The following is a 7,134-nucleotide window of genomic DNA, read 5'->3' as shown; positions in this document are numbered from 1 at the left end:
ATCAATCTCACTCAGAGCTCACTTAACAACACCAGAGGGGCTGAGGGGCCCCTGTCCTGTGGGCAGAGGCTTGAACCCCCCCCCATTGTGCATTGAAGGAAGGAGGGGGGGGGACCGGAGAGGGGGGGCGCTGTCCTGTCCCGCCAGCCAGTCACCCTAATCCCCCCCACCACCACCGTGGCCCTCTGTCTGCTTCCTCTGCAAAGTGACTAGCCCTAGGGCTGTGTGGGAGTGTGTGTGCATGATTGTGATTGTGTGTTTCATTTTTTAATTTTCCAAAAGCTAAGGAATGAGCAAATAGATATTTTCTTTTTATCCTCTTCTCTTTCCTTGCTTCCCTCCTCCACCCCCTCCACCAATGGTATTCCTGGAAGCCACATTGTCTCACTTTGCATTCTGTACTTTCCAAAAGTTAATGAAACAGCAAGTCTCTGTGACATATAGGCAGACACACTGTCACGCAGACACACACAGTGTGTCAGAGGTATTTGTTTTGCCTGCCAGTCACAATTAAGATTGTCAGAGATGGTGAGAAAAAGAGGGTCAGTTAGCCAGTCGGGTGGGGGGCTTGGAGAGGAGAGCGAGAGAGAGAGAGAGAGAGAGAGAGAGAGAGAGAGAGAGAGAGAGAGAGAAAGAGAGAGAGAGAGGGAGAGAGAGAGGGGGGGGAGAAATCATTCAATTTCTCAATTAAAATGAATATCAATGGTAAGGCTGCAGGTCAGTTATTAGTGGTCTCTGCCCCTGTAAATTAAATTTGCAAAAGCAGAACCAATTCCAATTTGCGGATCTATTTACTTTGCAGAGCAGGGGGGCAGAGAGCTGCAGGAGCGTTGGCTCAGAACAGGGGGGGCTGTGGTTCAGCCTCTCTCCCAGGGACAGGAATGTAGACCCCTCGACCTGTCAGAGACTGTGGACTTGAGTTAGGGATTGAGTTCACTGCACAGTTGGGTAGAGGGATTAAGGCCTTGCTGGAGAGTGGGTCATCATAGGCAGGTTTCTGTCAGTGCACACCTCTGTCTGAATGCTGCCCAGCACCCCCCATTTGAAACAACTGAAGAATGCATATATTATAAAAGATGAAAAGAAGGAGTAATATGTATTTTGCTGGGTAGCCTGAGGTCTGTAACAACAAGAATAAGCAAGCAAGCAAACTAATGTGTTTACTTAAGATTCATTTTTCAGCAAGCTGTTTATTTTTATTAATTTATACTTTTTAATTGATATTAATTGATTGAAATTAATTCCATCATTAGCGAATGCTGAATTCACGAGCACCACCAAAGGGAGGGCGGGCCGGCCATGTGTGCGTGGCAGTGGAATGTTAAGTGTGTGGGCGGAGTTCTGCTCTCTGTCTGTCCTGCAGTTTAGGAACACAAGACAGGTGCCATCCCAATCTTTAAAAAAGAAAGAAAGAAAGAGAGAAAAGATGAGAGAAATAATTAAGAAAAATCAAATGGTCTTCACTCTGCTGTGCTAATGCCGGCCTCTTTCAGGAGAATTAAAGCAATACAACCTCAAATTGAGATTGTTATGTAATCATGAACACACTGAACTGTGTACTGCTGGGTTTGTGTTGCTCTTCTGTTGATGTTTCTCTTTTCCCTTTGCCCTCTCAGTCCCCCAGCTGGGAATGTGTGTGTTGGTGAAGCGGGAAGCTGGCTGGCAGGGGTTGACCAAGTGCATGGCATTTCCTGTGGGCATCTTCCACCACACAAGGCAGCACAAGAGTGAACCATGATAGGCCCAGAACACTATCGATGCAGCCCCTCAAATACCAAAACCAACATTTTAAGCAAAACCGTCAAAAGCATTGTGAAGAACCTTGTCTGTTTCTCATTATTTCTCTCTTTCCTGCAAGCAGTGTTTTAGTTTTTGTGTGTCACGTGAATATTGCCTGTGTTGTGTCTCCAACAGTTACATTTTTCATAAAAAAGAGGGGTAGGATTACCAAGCAGAATCTAAAATATAACAAACACCGAAACATTGAAAACAATCACAGAGTGAAAATCCAGATCGTGGGGGGCATAAGAAACTGAAAGACGGAAGTGAGAATTTCATTGGATGCAGTCCTTATACAGACATTTTGGCTCTCTGTGCACTTCCTATTCTCTGCTCTTTGTTAATGCAGATGCACAGTATTAATGCAGAGTCACTGTAGCACTTCAGACCTGGCCTGCCTGTGCCCACCCACCCCCTGCCTCTGGAGTCCGCTCAGCCCCTCATGGTGACTCTGGGGAAGGAGTCCAATTCCTAACGGCCACTTCCTGTCTCTCCCAGCCTCCTCTGCCTCCAGATTGGCGCCCTGCTGCAGTCGGCATGCGATAATTACCGTGGAGAAGCCTCTCGGGGCCGTCCCACCTCTGCCCCGAGTCTCCACGGAGACGGCGGCAGGGTCCCGGAGGTCAGCGTCACTCTGCACACCCTCAGCCTGCAGGACACAGGCACACCTGCTCCCCAGGCCCTCACAGCAACCGCGTGTCTGCTCGCCACACCACTCCACAACTGGGGGGGAGGCAATCAGAGTCCTCATGAACAAATTAGTAAAACAAATCAATGAATCGGTAAATGCAGTGGCTCTTGAATTAGCAGCTTGAAGGTTTTTTTTTGTGATAGGCGGCAGGCATTGTGAGCTGCAACCGTCTTCTCATCGCTGAAACAATTAAGTCGTGGCTTAGAAATCAGAACAAAATACATTGATATAGAAACAGACTGCTGTGCAGCGGAGGCACATACCGGAGTCAGAATAGCTCATTGGCTTCATCCCTCTCTTTCTCCCTCCCTTACTCCCAAGGCCAGCTGTCGAGGCCCTCATGCCTGCTGGCCTTTGCCCCATGGACAGTGAGCCCCAGCCCCAGGGTGTCCCAGGGCAGACGTGCAGGTGCAGGAGTGAATAGGACCCCCGCAATGCATTGGACTGCTTGGCTTTCTGAAACGTCTCAGTTGATCTCTTAAGCAAAAAGATTATTTTACACAGGCAACAACCAGAGAATGTAATTTGTATTAAAAAAAAATGTAATGTTTGTTTGTCTTTGCTGGTTCTTTTTTATAGTGTCTTCTTTAGTGATATTGGCTACTTTGTTTAGAGAGAAAAAAGAAAAGGGAAAAAAAGGACGACATTGTGACCTTCTCTGTGATTCTGCTTGTGTTGCCGTTTTCCTTGTTTTCCCATACCAGACTTAGCTGAAACCGTGACCTTATCCCTCTGAGACCGCGTGCTGTTTCAGTGACGAGTTAAAAACAAGAGTCCGGCCAAGTCTGGCAACAAATAGCAGTGAGCTAGATTAAGCTAATCAATGACACAGTGAAGTCTGGGTGCAGAGTCCAAGATGGTGAGAGTGGTAGAGAAGGTCTGGGGCCCTGTGGGGCCCTGCCACTGACTGACAGCGTCGGGGGAGGCTCTGAGGATGCCACATGTATAGTTAGTACTGGTGGACATCTTGAGCTCACACACAGGACACACTCTTACAATTCATCCTGCTCCCCCCCACACACACTCTCCTCTCTCTCTCCCTTGCTCCCACTCCCTCCCTCTCTGGAAATTGGAGGAATCAATTCCTCAGTCTCTCTCTCTCTCTCTAACCCAGCCATTTGCAGCTCTCTCTCCTCTCTCTCCTCTCCCTCTCTCTCTCTCTCCCCTCTCCGATGATGCCTGTGATAAGCGGATGGCTGGGGCCTTGTCCAATCATTGTCTGAGCTATCAATCAGCGCTGACAGGCTGAGGCAACATGAAAAGGGAAGAGAGCTGCTCCCATTAAAACAGCCCCCCCCGCATGCTTTGTTTTCCTTTCAGGAGACAAAAACAGACTGACAAGATGGAGGCCTGGACATTAATCAAACCACTCTGTGGAACAACCTCTTCCTCGTGATAATAATAAATAGATTCCCCTCCTCTCATTGGGCAACTGGCCTAATTTGTCTCCCTCTCCCTCACCTTCTCTCTCTCCCTTTTTTCCTTCTCCTGCTCTCCCTCTCTCTCTCTTCTGTATTCTCAGTTTTTAAGGGTCCTCATCTGCCGTTTCCCTCAATTCCCCACAGCCCAACAGGAGGCAGATGTTAGGCAGCAGTCGCACGGCTAGGCCCTGGCTGAGGGGCCCAGTAGGCCCGGGTTGCCACGGTAACCGGCCAGGGCCTCCTGCTGTCAGTGCATTTGCCTGTCTTCCTCACTCATTGATTACCTTCATCTCCCCAGCACTCGCCATACGGCACGCATTGTTATTGTACCTCCAGCTCGGTCACACTAGAGGGCCCCCCCCATGCCCCCCATGCCCCCCATGCCCCCCCAACTCTCTCTGCACTCGCTTTGTCACTCAGTTACACACACACACACACACACACACACACACGTTCTCAATAACACACAAACAAGATATATGCAAACAGACTCACACACACATACAAACTCACAGAAACTCAAAAGGAATGAAGGAAAGAGAAGGCGAGGGAAGCAAACTCCAAAAACCATCAACAACCCAAACCTGAACTGACCCTGAACAGGATATAAGTGGTGTAGAATATAAACAGGACCACCGCCAGGCTGGGCGTCAGGAGCGGCCCACTCTCCTGCCCCTCAAATAACTTCCTTGTGCTCCTTTTATGACGATTGGAATTATTATTACATTTCTCTGCACTGCAGCGACTCCACCACAGTAGAGTGTGAAAGCCCACTACTCCAAAAGACCGGGTATCCCGACACTGATTTTACTGAGGGGTTACATTATTTGTGACGTGCTAATACACCCTATGAGCCCCATTACACTGCTACAACAGCAGTGTCCCCCACCTGGGACTGAAACCATGACCCTCCACTCCGGCATCCAGAGCCCTAACCCCTACTCCTCACATTGTTCTTCTGCTTCTGCTTCTCCTTCTCCTTCAGCAGTGCTGAGGTAAAAGTAATGAATTGCCACATTCCCTGTCTGACCCAACATTCCTGCAGCTCTCTGCCACCCTGTCTATTTATCACTCTGTCTGTCCATCTAGACTGATCTTACATTTGAGCAGATGTTTTAATCAGTATCCCATTATTTCAGACAAGTATTTTTACTGTCTCCATTTCTCTCACCCTGCCAAGACGACCCCACAGGACAGAAAAGTATATGTATATGTAAATAAACTAAACCAAATACAGGTTTTGTCTGAGAATACAATGTGGTTTGTTTTTATCTTTGTTTCTTTGTTTCGTTTTTCCAGTTTCTCGTGAGCATGTTTGTTTTCTGGGACGTCTACACTGCTTTTAATCGGGTTTATGAGGCAACTTGTGCTTTCGTGGATTCACTGTTTTCCTGACTGTACGCATTGTGGGAAGGAAGTCTCTGAAACCTTCAGCTTTTTTTATTTTCTGTAGCATTGACAGGAAGTGAAAGATGATGGAGAAATGTTGCGTGTAATCACCCCGCCACCTCAGCTCCGTTTGTATTTGTGTGAGTGTGTGTGCATCTGTATTTGTGTGTGTCAGTGTGTCTCTAATGCTTCCCTCTCACTGTTCTCCAGCACTTGCTTGTCATCAGGGCATCATTACAAATAAGATATTAAGTCTCAATGGGGATATTTAATCTCAATTTTCTTCCCTGCCGCTTTTAAGTAAGCCTCTGGCTGCCCCGCTGTGCTCTGCCAGCACGTCCCGGCAAGATCGCTCTGCTGTCAGACTGGCACAGGGAGCGGGCAGCTGCCCAGACCACAGCCTCCTCCACATAACATCTGTCAATACTGCATGTTTGTTTGTTTGTTTGTTTAATATTTATTCATTCACTCACATTTCTATATTTTAAATAGCATCCTTCATGCCCAGAGATTAAAAGAACAATATGATATTGCCCCAGAATATGGTTCACTCCAGTCAGACAAAGGCAGACATTTTCAGTTGACAGTCTGATGAAGATTATTATTATTAATTTTATTTCTTGGCAGACACCCTTATTCAGGGCGACTTACAACATAAGTGCAAACAAAGTTCAAAAATACAGAGAAGTACAAGGCATCAATCATTACAAATTCAGTTTGGCTAAAACAGCAATTCAAAATAATATATTTTACAAATTCCAATTTACAATTTACAAGCAAGGAGGAGAACAATCAAGAACGCAAGAAGCATAATAAAAACTGTGAAGTTATATCTAGCAGGGATAGAGGACTAATATTACAAGTGCTGTCGGAAGAGATGCGTCTTGAGTAAGCGCCGGAATGAGGTCAAGGACTTGACTTCGGTGGGCAGGTCGTTCCACCATTTAGGGGCCAGGGATGAGAAGGAGCGGCTCTGGAGGAAGGAGAGTGGAGAGGAGGCAGAGTTAGTCTTCTAGCACTGGAGGAGCGCAGTGGTCTGGAGGGGATGTATGGGGAGACGAGGGTCTGAAGGAAACTTGGTGCAGTGTGGTCGAGACAGCGGTAGGTGAGGGTCAGTGTCTTGAACTGAATGCGTGCCGGTATCGGGAGCCAGTGGAGGGAGCAGAGCAGTGGAGTAGTGTGTGTAAATCGTGGCAGAGAGACACCAGACGAGCCGCAGAGTTCTGGATGAGCTGGTGCAACTCACACAACCGGAATGCAAGGGTGTAAATCTCTGGGAGTGTAAACCTGCTTAGAAACGCAATGACTAGCCAGGCTCCAAAGGGCAGCCGTTTGCCAATGCGCTCCCTTTTTGTTTATAAGATCACTTTGCTACATTCTTCCTCCAGCACAGGGATCTCAGGCAGGGGTCTCAGCACCTATTTCGGTCTGATCTTCCTCCCAGCTCCCAGTCACTGAATCGGTCTGTTGAGCTGGATGATTTAGACATTCACTACTGAAATCAGAAACCTTCTTGTAAGATCCCTTTGGGACAGTCAGTGGTGAGTCTGGTGTTTGAAACCTGGATGGGGGGCCTCCCCAGTCTGCTCCCCAGGGGCTTCACTACTTAATTTTTTTTTTTTGTCCCAACCTGACCTCTTTAACTCAACTTCATCAACTGCTAATTCACACAACCAGTCCCCATCACCCAGTCTCCAGTGGTAGACTCCTGCCCCGCAGCCCCAGCCCGTGTGAAGGGTCGGCTGCACAGCTCCAGAGTGAAGCTCTGCAGAGGCTGCTGCTAATCAATATTGCGTGCAAGCGATTTATTCATCGAGAATCTGTTTCCCATTTTGTGCTGTTTCGTACCCACCC

Source organism: Amia ocellicauda, chromosome 3 (genome assembly GCF_036373705.1).
Source record: "Amia ocellicauda isolate fAmiCal2 chromosome 3, fAmiCal2.hap1, whole genome shotgun sequence".
Classification (NCBI taxonomy): domain Eukaryota; kingdom Metazoa; phylum Chordata; class Actinopteri; order Amiiformes; family Amiidae; genus Amia; species Amia ocellicauda.
This window is presented reverse-complemented; position numbering follows the sequence as displayed.